At 41.2% G+C, this 16,168-nt stretch overlaps 1 long non-coding RNA gene across 2 annotated transcripts; it reads right to left on the bottom strand.

Annotated features, from left to right (window-relative positions):
• Positions 1 to 466: 466 nt before the first annotated feature.
• On the bottom strand, positions 467 to 15,298 carry LOC147444745 (uncharacterized). 2 transcript variants are annotated; one of them, XR_015190065.1, is made up of 3 exons: positions 15,020 to 15,298; positions 14,019 to 14,140; positions 467 to 1,109 (listed from the first exon to the last, which is right to left on the bottom strand). It is a non-coding gene; the product is annotated as an uncharacterized LOC147444745 (long non-coding RNA). The 2 variants fall into 2 exon arrangements; XR_015190064.1 differs by lacking the exon at positions 467 to 1,109 and adding an exon at positions 10,030 to 10,501.
• Between the last annotated feature and the right edge of the window lie 870 nt (positions 15,299 to 16,168).

The raw sequence follows: 16,168 nt of genomic DNA, 5'->3' as shown, positions 1-16,168 counted from the left end.
TTTGAGGCATTCCAATGGGTTACTGGAGGTTTCCATCGTCGTCAGTGCTATCATTAGATATAAATCCACTCCTCCCCTCTTGAAATTTGGAGATCATGGCAAGTGAAAAGTCCTCCCTTAAAGAAGATATACTTTGAATGCCATGGAGGAGAATGTATGATCTCCCACCTAGTTTGAACTCTAGCAGTCTAGGTAGCATCAATGTGGATTGCTTCTCATTAAAGCCAGACACATCTAAAGGTAGTTTGATTTCAGATTTTTTAATTGAGAAAATTTTGCTTCCTTCCCCTCTTTAGTCTCCACCTCAAGATTAATATCCTCCTCAATCTTGTGCACTTCATTGGACTCCATGTCCTCATCATCTTGTTCATCGGGGTGTAGATCCTCTCCATTACCTTTGAAGGATCCTTCAAGAGACTAGCAAATACAGGATTTAAGAATAGAAGGAACCCAAAGGATTCTTTGATTAGCTTGCAATCTCATTCGTGCATATGACACCATGAGGGTTTATAAATGATAGGCAGTTGATGGTACTTCTTGTCTAACCGTCTTGTGGAATCACAATCTTTTAAGTACACCATCACCATGTCAACAAGAACCACCCTACCCCTTTGGACCTCAAGCTCAAACTTGTCTCTTTCAGACTTGAGGAAATCACTGTGTTGAGCTATAAGGTAATCAAGAATGAATGGGGCATTAAAGATAGAAGAGACCTTGTCAAACATTTCAGCAGGTCTTGCAGATATTACAAAATCAAGCAGTCTTTCATCCACACATGCAGGATCTTCAACACCATCTACCTCTTCCTCCTTATATTTTGTAGCTAGCTCACAGGCAGAAGAAAGATCAATGTATCTTTTTTTGGTGCGTAGTCACTTGTTGCTTTAGGATTACATGCACTTATTCATGTTCTCATGCTTCTGAGTCATTGGGTGGTTCCTCTGTCCCCATAACATCCTCTCCAATAAATATATCTTTGGCCTCCGCAATGTCCACATCTGTCTTTAAGGAGCCTCTCAGCAACTGAGGTGGTCTCCCTTTTGCTTCCTGTTCACTAAAGGCAATTTTTGGATCAAGCCTCCGCCTTTTCATTCTATGAGATCTTAATCCTAACAAAAACATAATACATGCAATTATAGATAAGTATTGGGACTAAGAAGCTTCATCAACATACCATAGACACACCATCATTTGACTTTTTTATTACATATTATAACACATTTCTCAAAAATTGCAAGTTGTTGGTCTCTTGTTTGGCTGGCTCTCTTTCTCTCTCTCTCTCTCTCTCTCTCTCTCTCTCTCTCTCTCTCTCTCTCTCTCTCTATGAAAGATTTGTCTTATAGGCCATGTTGGCATTTTAGAGAGGTTAATAGAGCATCTCATTTTATTTGAGTGCCTACTCCTCTCTCTCCCTGTTTTGCCACCCATTTTATGCTCTATGGCACATAGAAAACAATCGACTGACCGCATCCCGAATAATTCAACTACTACCTCAAACAAGCTCATATACAAAATGTAAGGTTTCACAATGGAGAAATGCAAACATGTCAACGGCTAAAGAGACTGGACAACAGATCGGAGCAGCCCAATCACAAAATTGGCAAATTGTCATGGCCATTGGGGGACTTCAAAACTCACCCAAAACCAAAAACCTTTCATTAATAGACCCCTAGTAGCTGGCAACATCAGGCAGGGCAAAACCAGCTGCAAAAGGTGGTGGAACATGGATTGGATCCATGTTCCTTAAAGCCTAAATTCAAAAAAATTTGTACAGAAGCATCCACAGGTGGCCAGGAACAACCTCCCCTAGTTGGAATTGCAAAAAGATTCCCAACATGGAGCACAATCCATGTACCTTTTTGGCAAAATCAGGGTAGGAGTGGTTCACTAGCTGGGGAATCCAAAAATATGATTGGTGCTGCAGAAATAATCACAAAAATTGCTCTTAAAATTATGAAATCCTCTTGGTTTGCTACCTTCAATTTGTGAACGATATTTTGGCCATTTTCAAAGAAAAAATGGTATGATTCCAGAAAAAATCTCATGGAGTAGGGCTAGGAGCAAAGTTCTTAAGGAGTTTTCATTTGCTGCTTTAGCTTCACACTCTCCTCAAAGCCTATTATCCAAGGAGATGTAACTTAAAGGTGTTTTTAGGATCAAAACGAAGCAAAAGATTACCTGCAAAGTGGTGCAATTTACTTGGATCAAATTTTCCCCTCAGATGGATTCAGATTCTAGTGGGTTTTGACAGGGAGCTAGGCAAAGCTGTGAGTTACATGCACAAATCATTGGGAATCGAGGAAATAATAGATATCAGGCAAAGGATGTGCCTAAAAGTGGTTCCAAAAAACAAATATGGTCAAGACAAAAAAAACATGTCCATAAACTGGGAAATGGGGTAAACTAAGGAAAAACATATCCAAATTTGAAAATACTTCACTAGTGTACTAGAAAGACCTATAGGAACATAGGTTCCAAGAAACTCTATCAAAATTCCTCCCAACATGGATCGGGATCCATGTACCTTTTTGCCCAACCAAAGAAAAATCCATACCATCTGGCCCACTATGTTCAAAAAAGCCAAGCCATGAAGTTTCAAAACATTTGAATTCCAAAATCCACTTCAAAATGCCAACTTTCTCTAAGTCTGCAGAAGATTTCTAAAACTTAGCCTAAGTACCAAACCAATGATCCAAATCCCAAAAATTTTGCACCAAGGCACCATCTAGATGAACCCTACCAAATGGTATCATCAGATTTTCAAAATGTTGTCCAATATGGATCGTGATCCATGCACCTCAAACCCTAAATCCAGAGAAATTTGCACAGTAGCATCTCCATATGCCCACAAACAACCTCCCCTAGTTGGATTTTCAAAATGCTTCCCAACATGGATCGCGATCCATGTACCTTTTTTCCAGAATTCATATGTTACACTATGCCTTTGTGCCTATAGTAATCCTAGATGCACTTGTGAAATTTGGTCAAATTTGGGGTAGTTTTGACAAAGTTATGCTCATTTTTCATTTTATGGTAAAAGTTTGCGTTTATTCAACTTTGCGACAATTTTGATCAATTGCTAAACCCTATTTCCAATGCTAAACTGACCCAAGATGCCTTGAAGGAAATCACAAAGGGAGTAGGAAGCTGCACCTTATGAGATAACAGATATCTCCTCAAATGAGAAGGCTCATATTACCGAACAGGTACTCAAAGCAATACCGGCTAACATATTCATCGGAAGATTTCAAGCCGCGGATGGAGAAATATAAAGACCACTATATACCCAAGGGAAATGTGGACACTGCACCAAAGCCATAAGTACAAGCAGGGGACAGGTGCCTACAATTGGACAGCTTCCTATGATTACCGCCCTGGGGAACGGACTTAGACGAGCTCATGAACTCATAAGCTCAATTCAGTGCAATGGGAAAGCCACCCTGACTGACAAAGATGGGGCAATAGTCAAGGTTAAGATCACAACAAAAATAATCAATGAAGCTCTCCATCTGCAGCAAGGGACACACAATCTATTGCAAAAGACAAAAGCAATAGACAACGACAACGCTTTCTTGAAGCAAAGAGGACACAAGTTGACATGTCAGGATTTGATCTACTCAGAAACCAAATTGCTGTTGCGCCTCATATTGCAACACTTCAAAGTACAAAAGCCACCAAGAACACTGAACCACTTTTGCACATGGTAGTAGTAATGGCTATGGGCTTAGCAGAGAGAAAAGTGGTCAACTGCGACTTTGAAAATTATCTCCTTGACAACATCGTCGGAGCAAATCTAAAAGGAAGCCAAAAGAGCAAGACGTACATGAACACGGGACCAATGCAAATTGCCTATCAAGCATTAGGGATACCACCCATAGAAGTGCAGATAGATTTGATTCACAAATCTAAAAGAGCAGTAAGATCGGTGGTTGGACCATCCACAAGGATGAAACCAAAGGCAAAACAAACAAGGAAAAGTGCAACCAGAAAGGACACTAACAGCGAAAAGACAGAGTCGGATGCTCCGAGTAGCCAGGAAATTGGTCTCAACAAAGAAATACCCCTTCGGAGTATTAGTCTTTGGAAGAGGAGCAATGACAGTCAGTTCTCCCTGGGATATACAAGATCGAAGAAGAGAACATCCCGCGTGGCAGAGGCCATCCAAATTACTCAAGCCAGGAGAACAACAGAAGAAGCGCAGGCGCTGAGGGAAAGGATCCACCAACAGAAGCATGGAGACAAAAGAAGTTAAGGAGCAAAAGCTGATGATGAGAAAGAAGAAGAAGAAGAAGACATTCTGCTACTATGCAGGCAGACAACAGCTCTGGAACAGATCAAGTAGCAGAAGGAGAGTCGAGATATTGCCAGCACCATGCGGCAACGGATCCAAAACGAGCTCAAATGAAAGATGGAGAGAGAAAGAAGAGGAAAAGAGACCACACGTCGATGATCTTGAATCATCTGACAAATCCACTAGGACCAAGGAAGAGAAAGATAACCCATCTTCGATTCGGCCAAGGAAGAAATTCAGGCCTGGATCTCAGAAGTCAAAGACCCCTCAAACAAAGAATATCTGGAGTATGAATTGAAAGTGCTGGAATCAGCTGCCCTACTCATGATTACTCCAGATGAGGTGGTAAAAAACCTCGGGCATGAGATGATCGCCCTGACACTGATGCGGCAGGAGGCTAGATTATGGCAGCAAAGAATGATACCTGACCTTGAACCAAATAGCCGAGGGGATTACAGGGATGTTCCTATCACCGCAATTCAAATTCATACCATTATTGACAATCAACGCCTCTAGTGAAAGTAGTGGTTTAAGCAACGACCAACAGACAAAACCTACTACAAGAACGCTCCACAGCACCTCAGGATTGACCCAGCTTATTGTCCCATCAACATACGACGGTCCTAGGACATCTTTTACTCTTGGCAAAGCAAAAGGACGGCGGCGTTGAACTACCCAGTTATAACAAAGCCAATCAATAACAGCCCCCCGTCAGAGAAGTATTCAGACACTCAAAGGGGTCATTAACATGATGAAGGAGATCTCGGATCTCTCATGCCAATTGCTCGTGAAAATTGCCAAGATGTGAATCACCTGCATAACGGCTTTCAATGATATAGAGGTAGCGGAGCATCCCTCAATTTTTTTTGTGGAAGGCACAAGAGGGCTCTGCTGGAATATGGAGACAGAAATCCCAAGCAAGAACGTCATCACGGGATTCTATGCAAGAGTCATGTTTTTGCCCTTCCACTACATGCAGACTTTTGAGGAGGCCTTCATGACCGGATTCTTAGAGGTATACTCATCGATATTCAATCCCATGACAAAAGATCTGCTAGTACGCCGTATAGCATATCAAAGTACTCTCAGCAATAACCCTTTCAGAGAGTTGGCAACAAAACTGGAGATCGAGGCAAGAGCATAGAAGTTCATGCACCTTACTGCAATGCTCGAGAAAAGACAATAGACTACACTCAGAGACAGATTGCACGAGGACGTGCAATGAATAGGAAGGGGGGCATGTTTGGTGGACACAACGGACTAACACATAACAGGCGAATGTACACCAAACCCTGTAATACTCGCTAATTTTTTCAAACAAAGCAGTGTAATCAACTAATGAAGATTTGCAGTTATGATATATTTTGGCACACCCTCTCAGCCTCTCTGAGTCTATAGCCCTTGTAATTGGCCGAATGGCCGTGGGAAAGTTCCCTTAGCCTTTAAGTCAAAACCCTTAGTTTTAGACTAAAGGATATCATTAGTTTGGAAGAGTTTTGAACGTTCATTGTGAGAAGCCTCTTGCTGCTACAAGTTGTAATCCACTTTTCTCCTGGACTGGTAAATCAGAATTCATTTCCAAATAGCACATTGTGTTCCTTGTCTCTTGCTCTACAATTTAAGTATAGCCATTCTCAATTCTGTTGTGGTTTACAATGCATTGTTTCTGAGCTAAATGCAATGATTTGAAGATTTAAATGGTTGTTTTTTGATGTTTTGACCATGGATAAGTGTTTTCTATGCGTAAAGGAGACCTTCCGTATCGTTCTATTTCAATTTTCTGCACATTTTTTTGTGATAGATTGTGATTTATGTACCTTCCCAGATGGTTGTAGAACTTGATAGGATTGTGCCCCTAGGTGTTCTAGTACCTCTCCTTAAGTTTTGTTGCATTCCAAATTTGTTTGGATGCTGAAAAGACGTGATGACCTAGAGCGGTGAGATTGAATGCATACTAATTCTTTGACTAGGAAGTGGTTGATTTGCTTTTGTCGTAGTATGAGTAGCCCTCTAAGTTCACTTTGGTGAGATTAACACTCTCATTAAGTCTCCGTGCCCCATCTTGAGTCGTTTCCTTGCATATTGACATTATGTTAGTACAAAAAAAGCTAGTTGTAGACGTCTCTCACGGTGACCCGCTAACATCTTGCTCCTCTGTTGAAATTTTGTCTCCTTGGGTGGGGACAGGTAATACATACTAATAGCCGGTTTTCAAAAATCAAGAAAAAAGAGAAAAGTTTCTCTTTCCTCTGCCCGATGTACGGTGACATCTAGCCTGTCACACCCCGGCTTTCGGAGCCTGGCCGTGAGAACCAAGCCCAACCGGGGGGAGCATAATACAAAAAATGATAAAAAAAACCTTTTTTTTTAGCCTGCACCACCACCCGTTCCATGCGCCCACAACGGGCCGCCTCTCAACTTGCCCACACTCGCTCCATCCCTCCTCTATTATCACCAAAGGATAGCTTCTCTCTCTCTTGCTTGGCTCCGCCAACCCACCTCCCTCTCGCTCTCCCTTATTTCTGTGTCACCAAGCCCATAGGGTGCATGAAATAAATTTTCTCCCTCTCAGGGGCCACCATGCGGCATGGGACAAGAGTCTCCCTCTCTCTCTTTCATTATTTACACACACACACACACACACTCACACCTTCCTCCCTCATCTCTCCCCTCTCGTACATACTCCCTCGTCCTCAGCAAAAAATAACTCTCTCTCTCTCTCTCTCTCTCTCTCTCTCTCTCTCGTTTGTCAACCAAGGTGGGCCGCTTAGCTTCACCCTCTCTCCCTCACTCATTCCCCCTCTCTCCCTGGCCCGCTACAACCCCTCATTCCCCCCTCGTCCATACTCTCCCTCTCTCTCTCTCCATCGTTCAGCCCCCCTCTCCCTCCCTCTTTCACTCCATAGTTGACCCTCTCTCTAACTCTCTCTCTCATCTCTTCCTCGTCAACCATGAGGCCAACGCAAGCATGAGATATATCTCTCTCCCTCGTTCCCACCCACACACCCCTCACCCCTTCAGTCTCTCCATGGCCCACTCTAGCTCAACCTCTCTCTCCCCACCGTTGACTCTCTCTGCCTCTCATGTTCTCTGTTGGAAACCGCCATGCATGGGTGCAAGCAACATAATCTCTCTCTCTCTCTCTCTCTCTCTCTCTCTCTCTCTCACCCATACACCCACACACACACACACACATACACACCCCATCTCTCCCCCCTCACCCCTTAGCTCTCACTCCTGCCCTCTCTTTCTCTCCCCCTTGTTCAGCCCGAAGGCGCAACAGAGTAGATTTCTCCCTCTCTTAACACTCCTACACACACACACACACACACACACTCCCCAACCCCTCTCATACCCTCACTCACGCTCTCTGTGTAGCAGCACGTAAAACATAAATAAAATAAAATAAAATATCTCTCCCTTGTTCCCACACACACACGCTCTCACACACTACCTCTACACACACACATGCGCGCGCGCACACACACACACACACACACACACACACACACACACCCTCACTCACGCCTATCTCACCCATCTCTCGCCCTCTTTCCGTACACACGTGCACACACACACATATTTTCCCTTGCTTTTGCTTTTGCTCGGTGGTCTACTTTTTTGAAAGATAGTAGCCTTGAAATGTAAATTCCAAAACTTGTCCACATATTTAAGGATAGACTCATGGAGGAGAAGCTTCAAACTCCACCATTCGGTAAGCACTTTGTCCTTTGCATCGCTTGCAAGGAATTGCTTCATGATGGAAACTCGTAGAGTTTTCCATGTCTTTGGGGCTTCGTCGTTGCCACGAAGGCTAGCCCACCATTGACGAGCAAAATTCTGGAAGTGCATAGGTACATGGCGTAGCTTGGAGGACTCCGTGAAGACCTCGTCTCCACAGGCTGCATCATAATGTTGGATGAAGTTCCTATAAGCTAATTGTCTCCTGTTATAGAGTGATTATCAAAAATTGTTCTCTTTTAACATCGTCTGCTTTAGAAGCTATTGGCATTTTTTTGTACTGTGTCAAAAGGCAAGGTCGTGTGGTGCGAAGGTTACCGTCAGCATTTGGGTTATAGTACTTGGCAAAAATCCTCGATAAATTCTCGGAGAAATTCTCGCAAAACTCCTACCTCTCAACCCAATATCATGTAAAATTTCAATGGCATTCTTGAATTGATCATTATCTAAAGTGACCCAGTCTCTTGCACGTCTCTCCATAGCTATAGAAGAAGCAGAACCATCTACCGACATATACTAGACCTGAAACATAATCATGTATATAAACATAAAAATCTATCTAAACTTAAAGCTTCAACCATTTACTTAGATAATAGATCAGTTGCATCTATCTCTACAGATAATCAAATGCATTTCATAAAGCTCACTGAGAATGTAGAGCATGATAAAGTTGAAGCCATTAAAAAGGGCTATCACTTTGTTCATCTTGGTTGTGCACAAACAAGAGTAAACCCTCTGTTCAGAGTAGGTTTAGTAGTATCTTGTTTAGTCATGATTCTAGATACCAGACATCAAAATTTGCAAGACCATTTCCTTGGAGGAATTGAAAGCAACTTAGCAGACGGGGACCAATTTATCTTCTGCAAGTTTGCCCGAATTATAATGTGTCATTAGATGACCCCTATTTTGGCAAAGCTTTAACTCTTACAATTAAAATAGTTGGTTTTGATCTAAAGCACATGACCCCCAATGTAGAAATTGGTTTTTCTTATTTAGGAAGAGCAGTAATCTCAGGAATTCCTGCAATATATGAAGGGAAATTAACAACAAAGGAGAAAAAAGATCATAAAGAGCAAAACATCATCATGCCCTTTGATGATCATTCTCAAATGCTGCGATGTGATAAAATTACATGGACCAAATTAAAATTACCTGAGAATTGGGCGGTAGACATCCAACCTACCTTAAAGTCAAAAACAGTAAATAGAAATATATATTCATCTAATTATGTTATTAGATCTCAAAAACCTATTTCTTCTCTTGTTGTGCATAAAGCCCCTACCAAGTCTAGAGCAATGAAAATAGAGTATTGTTAACATATAGAACTTTTGAAAATGAAGACAAAACCTTTTGTAGACACTGCGTAAAACTAATGAGACAAACTACCTCATCATCCTCTCCATTCTCAATACAATTTTGTATGATCGAGGATAAAGATTAACAGGTTGTTTAACTGTTTTTCACGCCCTTTTGGCCACCTCCTTGTTTGCATCTTTTGGGCTTGTATACACCCCTAGACACTAAAAAAACACAAAATTTGCTTGATATATTTCATGCACTCTATCAGCTTTGGCTCTAGAAGTGCTAGGGAGAGGTGGTGAAGTAATTCATGGACACCTAAATTTTAGATGGAGTTGAGCTTTTCCAATGTCTTGGGGTGCACACAAGGCTAGTACAAGCAAAAAAACGGATTGACACAAGGGCGCACAAAACAACCAAACATGACTCCCAGTTTGGTTGTTCAATGCGTCCTTGTGACCACTCCCCTTTTTGCTTACCCTTGACTTGTGTGCACCCCAGGACACACTGGAAAAGCTGAAATCCAATTGGAATTTAGGTGTCCACGCATCCATTCTTTCCCTACCCCCCAAGTGTGGCACCAATTACAATGAGTAGTTTGGTAGATCAAAAGAGACACCCCTTAGCAATTGAAAACACAAATTTAAGATCTTGTAAAAACTTTGAAATGTAATTGAAAAGAATGAACAAGATAGAGAGGCAACTGTATATATTTCGTTGGTACTTTGAAACAAGGATGTTACATCATTTACTTGAAGATCCCATAATTTGCTTGGCCTTTTCTTGGCGTCTCTCTTGTGCATAAGGCAACTTTCTGGCCAAGAGGGAGTGCGCTATTTCCTCATGGTCAAATGAGCCAATAAAGACATGTATCTCTATCTGGTTAAGCACTTTGCTATGGAAGCCAATGCCAAATGAGTTGCATGCTAGGGATCTTTGCACTAGGAAGAGAAGATGAGAAGTTTGGGCAATGGTGCTCAGGCACAAATCTTTTCTCAAGGCTTTCAAAGACCTAGTCATGAAATGACCTTGGGAAGTGAACTCATTATGTACCATGGAAACATCACCAAGGGGAACTTTTCCTATGTAATAAGCAAGGGAGGAATGTGGTCCAAAGGCCATCCGCTTGCCGCTCGTCCGTGTTGCAATCTCATCAATCTCCAAGACATCCTACCATAAACCAATCAAGGGTGAAAAAAGAGAATTAAGGTGAGAACAGACAACTTTGGAAGTAAGATAAAATTTACCTTCTACTCCTTGTCCTTATCCTCTCTATTGCCCTTAGCATCCAAGTCGATGCACAACTTCATTGCATCCATAAACTTCAACTCATCAGAGAGGGAATTCTACACTAGAATAGATGTCCTTGCAACAACAACAACCTTGGCTTGCGTGGCTTGGAAATCTTCCTCTACCACGTGCAATTTCTCTGCTACCAGAACCTCCACACACACAAGTGCAATAGTGTGACAGATTCACCGAGTGGTAAGAGCTTGCTTTCAAGGGCATTTGGTGTGGAGTCTATGAGGAACTACGCACTAGTGCATAGCACACTCGGACACTCATCCATGTGTAGGCGGAATGATTTCTCCAAGTCATTCAAAGAAAGAAACTCCTCCCCATCCACCAGCATCGATGACAAGCAGTTAATCCATACTTTTAGGATCACTTCATCCGTCAATGGAGTATCATCTAGTGTGACACTAGTGGTAGCTAGAATAATGGGGTTTTTAACCACTTCCTCAAGCCCCCTAGGATACTCAAGCTGCAGTGCTTCGCCCTCAACCAAAGGGTTCATGGGGACACCGTGCTGCTCCTTGGAATCTTTGACGATGGAGCAAACCTGAAGATGTGGTAGTCATACCTCCTCCAAATTGGGTTCCTTGCTAACGAGGAAGATGAAAGTAGCCAAGCAAGATAGATACTCCACCCCAAACTTGCACTTCTTCAATGCTGGCACCCCTAGGACGTACTCATCTAAGAAATGGTCTACATCATTGATAATTTATTGAAACCATATCAATTTCTTAGAGACATGCAATCTTCTTTGGATGTAGCACAAGAGATTGCAAGGCACCCAAATCCATGCATCATGTGGGGAGATAGTCATGCCATATTTGATGATGTGCTCCACCATCAATGCTAAAATCTTGGCCAATGCGTCCATGTGAAGGGTAACTGTGGTGTTAAGATTGGGGAGACAAGTAAATAAGGTGTGAAGATCCAACTTTCCCTTGTAGTTGGTTCCCTCAAGGAAGAGGATGAAGCGTGACAAAAGGGTGGATGTAGTTGTAGATGTAGAGACTATGGAGGCATACATATCTAGATCATTGTGTCGACAAAAAGTGGAAGAGCTCAAAGGTCACAAAAGGGAAAAGTTAAGAATGAGTTATCGAGCCCCTCCTTTTATAATGGAAATAAATCACTTTTTTTAAAAGAAAAGTCACTTTTTCCAAAAATGGATATTTATCTCATTGTGACGCGTAGAATGCAATAATAAGTAGTAATGGCACTTAGACAAGTTGTACACCAAAAAGATTCACTATTAGTAATGGGGAGATATCCCTACATGCATCAAAATTAGAGAAACCCCCCTATATACCGTATCTTACATGCTAACCTACCCCCCTACATACGTACAAGATACAGATGTTCTTGCAATGAGACATCCCCCCTTATACGGATTCGTACGGAATGTAATGACCCACTATTTTATTATACTAGTAACATAACAATTTTATAAGCACATGCTTTTGCAAAAATACATGTTGAACTACAAATGAACAAAAGTGTACATTGTAATGTGTTTTCATTTGCAATAGATGTTCACATAAAAAAACATGAAAAGCAACAAATATAATGAATACTAAATTAAAATAAACCAATCACTCCAATGTAATTTGTCAAAAATCGAATAACATTTGCCTGGTAAACTGATACAAATCTCAATCTCAAAACATATGATACTAGCCACCTACTTAGTAGGCTTCCGACATGGGATTTAAGACACACATATGAAATGAATTATTCTCTAAATAACAAATAATGCATACTCTTAAACAACCATGAGACTATATTTATAATTATATACAAAATTATGACATTGTGTATGTGTGACACACAAACCCAAGGTATACTAGACATGTCTTGGCAAGAAACTATAGCTCAAGATCAACACACCCAATCAAGCTATATGACCATGTGAGAAATTGAGACTATAGAATTTGTAACTACAAAGAAAAGAAACTAACAATCTCAAAATCTATAACACTTTATATTGTGAAAAGAGGCACAACTTAACACTTGGTAAGAATAGATAACTCAAGAGACCCGGTCAAGCTTTATGGATAGCTAGAAGAACTGAAGGATAGTTCAAGATGACACACCTGGTCGAGCCATATGACCATGTGACAAATTGAGACTATATTTGCAATTATATACAAAATAAAGACACTGTCTATGTGTGACACACAGACCCAAGTTATACTAGACATGGCTTGGCAGGTTAGCTCAAGATGGCACACCGGATCAAGCCACATGACAATGTGACAAATTAAGACACAACCAATCAAACCATATGACCATGCAATGAATTGAGATTATTTTAATTGTAAATCCATTCCAATTTTGGGTTGTCCAATAATCTACATGTACATTTTTAATAGGTAATTGTCGCTAATAGCTAAGGCAACTCTTTACAAGAAGAAACTCTTTAGACTTTAATACATTTTGGTCTACACACAGAATGGCTGCTTCTGCTACTTCAAGAAAACTTGAAAAGACAAGATCTTTGAATCTTTGAAAAAAAACATACGATGTCACACACCTAGCTTGAACATACAATGTTTGATTCCTTTTTTTGTTGAACACCTAGTCCTACATAATATAAACTCTATACTTAGCTAGATAAATATTGAATCTTTCACTAAGAGTCAAGAGTCTTTCACTATGATAGATGAAGTCGTTATTTAACAAAAAATCAACATACATTATATGTACATAGTCCACATTTTTATGGAGAGTTGAACTCTTTAATGGACATTAACAATTGAAATAATGCATTCTAATTTCTATAGATTATCACTGACTTGCAAAATCTCGGCTAGGTTTTGAGCTTGCCATGATAAAAATTGACAAAATCTAGCAAGGTTTAGTGTAATTACCAATAGATACTTCAAACTACGATCTAAAAATGGGAATAGTTTTGAGTTTATTATTTGTCTCTATTTTCTTCGAATAGAAAAAATGATTATGGCAAGCTCTGCAATGTGCACCGACCCTTAAGGGTGATTCAACTTTGACATGACTACAGTTTTACTCTTAACTTACCAATGTTAGAAAATATTCGGGACTCAGTGTATTTTAACCGACTGATATCGTGAAATCTCGGTTAGATTTTGAGCTTGCCTTGAAGAGAACCAAGAGATTTACACAAGTTTTAATGTATATATCGGATAAAGCGATCTAAAAATGGGAATAGTTTTGAGTTTATTATTTGTCTCTATTTTCTTCGGTTGGAAAAATACAAAGAGTCCCAATCCCAATTTTCCACAGCCTACAGGGCCACAAGGGGCCACAAACTAACTATGGTCTTCACAGTCAATCACAATGCACATCGCACAATAAAGTTTAAACTTTAGAGAAGCTAAAAATAGAGGGCAAATGAATTAAACAACAAGCAAATTACCTCACGAGTAGAAAGACTCCTTAGACTTGGAAGTTGGACGAGTTTCATTTTTGGCTGCAGACGTGCAGGCAGCAGAAGCTCCAAAGACGCAGCAGCAATGGCTCTTGCATATTCCCTTAAGTCTGAGATTAACATGAGCACACATTCATGCTTTGATAGGTTAGGTGTCAAAATCCTTGCATATTATACCAATCATGGCACAAGATTTTTGGTCACAAATTTAGCAGAAACTCTTCAAGTTGTATAGCAATTGTGGGCTCTCTGGTGCAGTGGGTCTCTCTATGCGATATGCAGAAGCCTTGCTAAATTGAAGACAATGTGAACATGAACAATAATAGCAATGAACTGGAATAGCACTAAACTGCAAGACGATACAAGGTAGCACACAATTATGATTTAGATGGGAGCAGTAAGCGAATCGTAATCCGCAGAATTTGGTACAACAATGAACTCACTATTAGCACAACCTGCTCCAGACAAAGGGCTAGTGAGTCCAAAACAAAAAGGATGTCGACCCTCAGCTAACACTGTTCATCAAGATGGTGCATTGCAAACTGTGTTGACGAGGACTTTGCTAGACTGACATAAGGTCATAACATATGCTATGAGATATCTCAACCCATGCCATACACCATTACTAAATTGGAAAATAACGAATGCAAGTGGCACCCAAGCCCTTGGAGGGAAAAGGACTGCCAAAACCAATCTGCTGAAAGTAAATAGCAACCCAACTGATGAAGAGACTCTGAAGCAAACAAAACTGATGAAGGGAGACACTATCAGACAGAGCACCAGGCGGCAACAAGTCTCGTACAGCCAGCCTTCACTCAAATGCTGAGAAAAAACTAGAGCTAGACTTCAAGAGCAATTTCAACGCAGTGAAACGCACATCGAAATCTGAATGTACTGTACTAACGCAAGAGCTAATCAGATTGCAGGGATGGAAAGAACAAGAGACGAGAGTACTCTACAGGTAACATCCACCAAATATTTATACGCACGGAGAAGTTTGCAGCATTTGGTCTCCTCAAGGTCGCCAAAGTTTCACATGGTTTGCCCCTCCTTCCGGAGCTATTTGTAGCGAAACCGCTTCTCAACCAGGTCGCATTGAGCAGCTGTGTCGAAACCGCTACTCAACCAAGCGACTCGCGCCTTGGACTCAACAGCGAGCAGGTCAGAGACTCAGAGTCCGGGCTTGTCACTCCATAGCTAAGCTTAGAGCAGGCGAAGGTGAAGAGGAAGGCACTCGGGAGTCGGGAGCATGTAAAAGGTTGCTAAGATGAAATGTTGGACCTTTGAAAATTAGGGGTTGTAATTTCTATATACTTTCAAACCTTACACGGCCATGGACATTGGACAAACCCAAGGGCCAACACCGGTCACCTAGACTTCAAGCTTCATAAGTTGATCCTCCTTAAGCAAAATATCCCTCAAATTTCAAAAATTAGCAAAATATTCCCAATATTTTTTAGTTCATTTGATGCCGGTTTTTGAAGGGCAATTGGATGGCTAGCCCTTCTAATGACGGATCAGACAAATTACCTTCCTTCCGAGTTGAAGGGAAACTTCAATTTGATCCCTTCAACTGCAGGGTTTTTCCAGACGACCCTTCCTACGCAAGGTTGACAGCCGTTTGAACGGCAGAAGGGTGTCAAAAACTATCGTTGTGGCTAATGCCCACTCATGCGGACCCACTCTCTCTCTCTCTCTCTCTCTCTCTCTCTCTCTCTCTCTCTCTCTCACCTGTTGCAAGTGCTTGCGAGCATGTCTCTGGTGCAAGTGCTTGTCTAGGCTATGTGTGATGTTGCGCTCTCTCTAGTGCCCACTTCACTAACGGCCCAATAACAGCTTGTGACACTGTGTGCGTGTGTAAATAATGCTCTCTACTCGTACAAAGCCTCTTCACTGTCTGCAACAAAGGAGCAACATTTGGAAATGCTCAAAAGTTGGAAAAAAAAATCATTGTTGAGTCAAATTTACATGAAGATTTCTAGACGTATGCTGGATTCACATGATGCACAAAAGAAGAGGGCTAGAGGTGACTTCGACCTTCTCTACGTTCACATCGTGCATTTGAGAGATGCTTGGATTAATCTTGTGCTGCCCCCATAATCAAACGGAGGTGATAGAAAATATTGATCTCGTGCATC

This window comes from Adiantum capillus-veneris, chromosome 13 (genome assembly GCF_014529385.1).
Source record: "Adiantum capillus-veneris isolate H3 chromosome 13, ASM1452938v2, whole genome shotgun sequence".
NCBI lineage: Eukaryota > Viridiplantae > Streptophyta > Polypodiopsida > Polypodiales > Pteridaceae > Adiantum > Adiantum capillus-veneris.
This window is presented reverse-complemented; position numbering and strand designations above follow the sequence as displayed.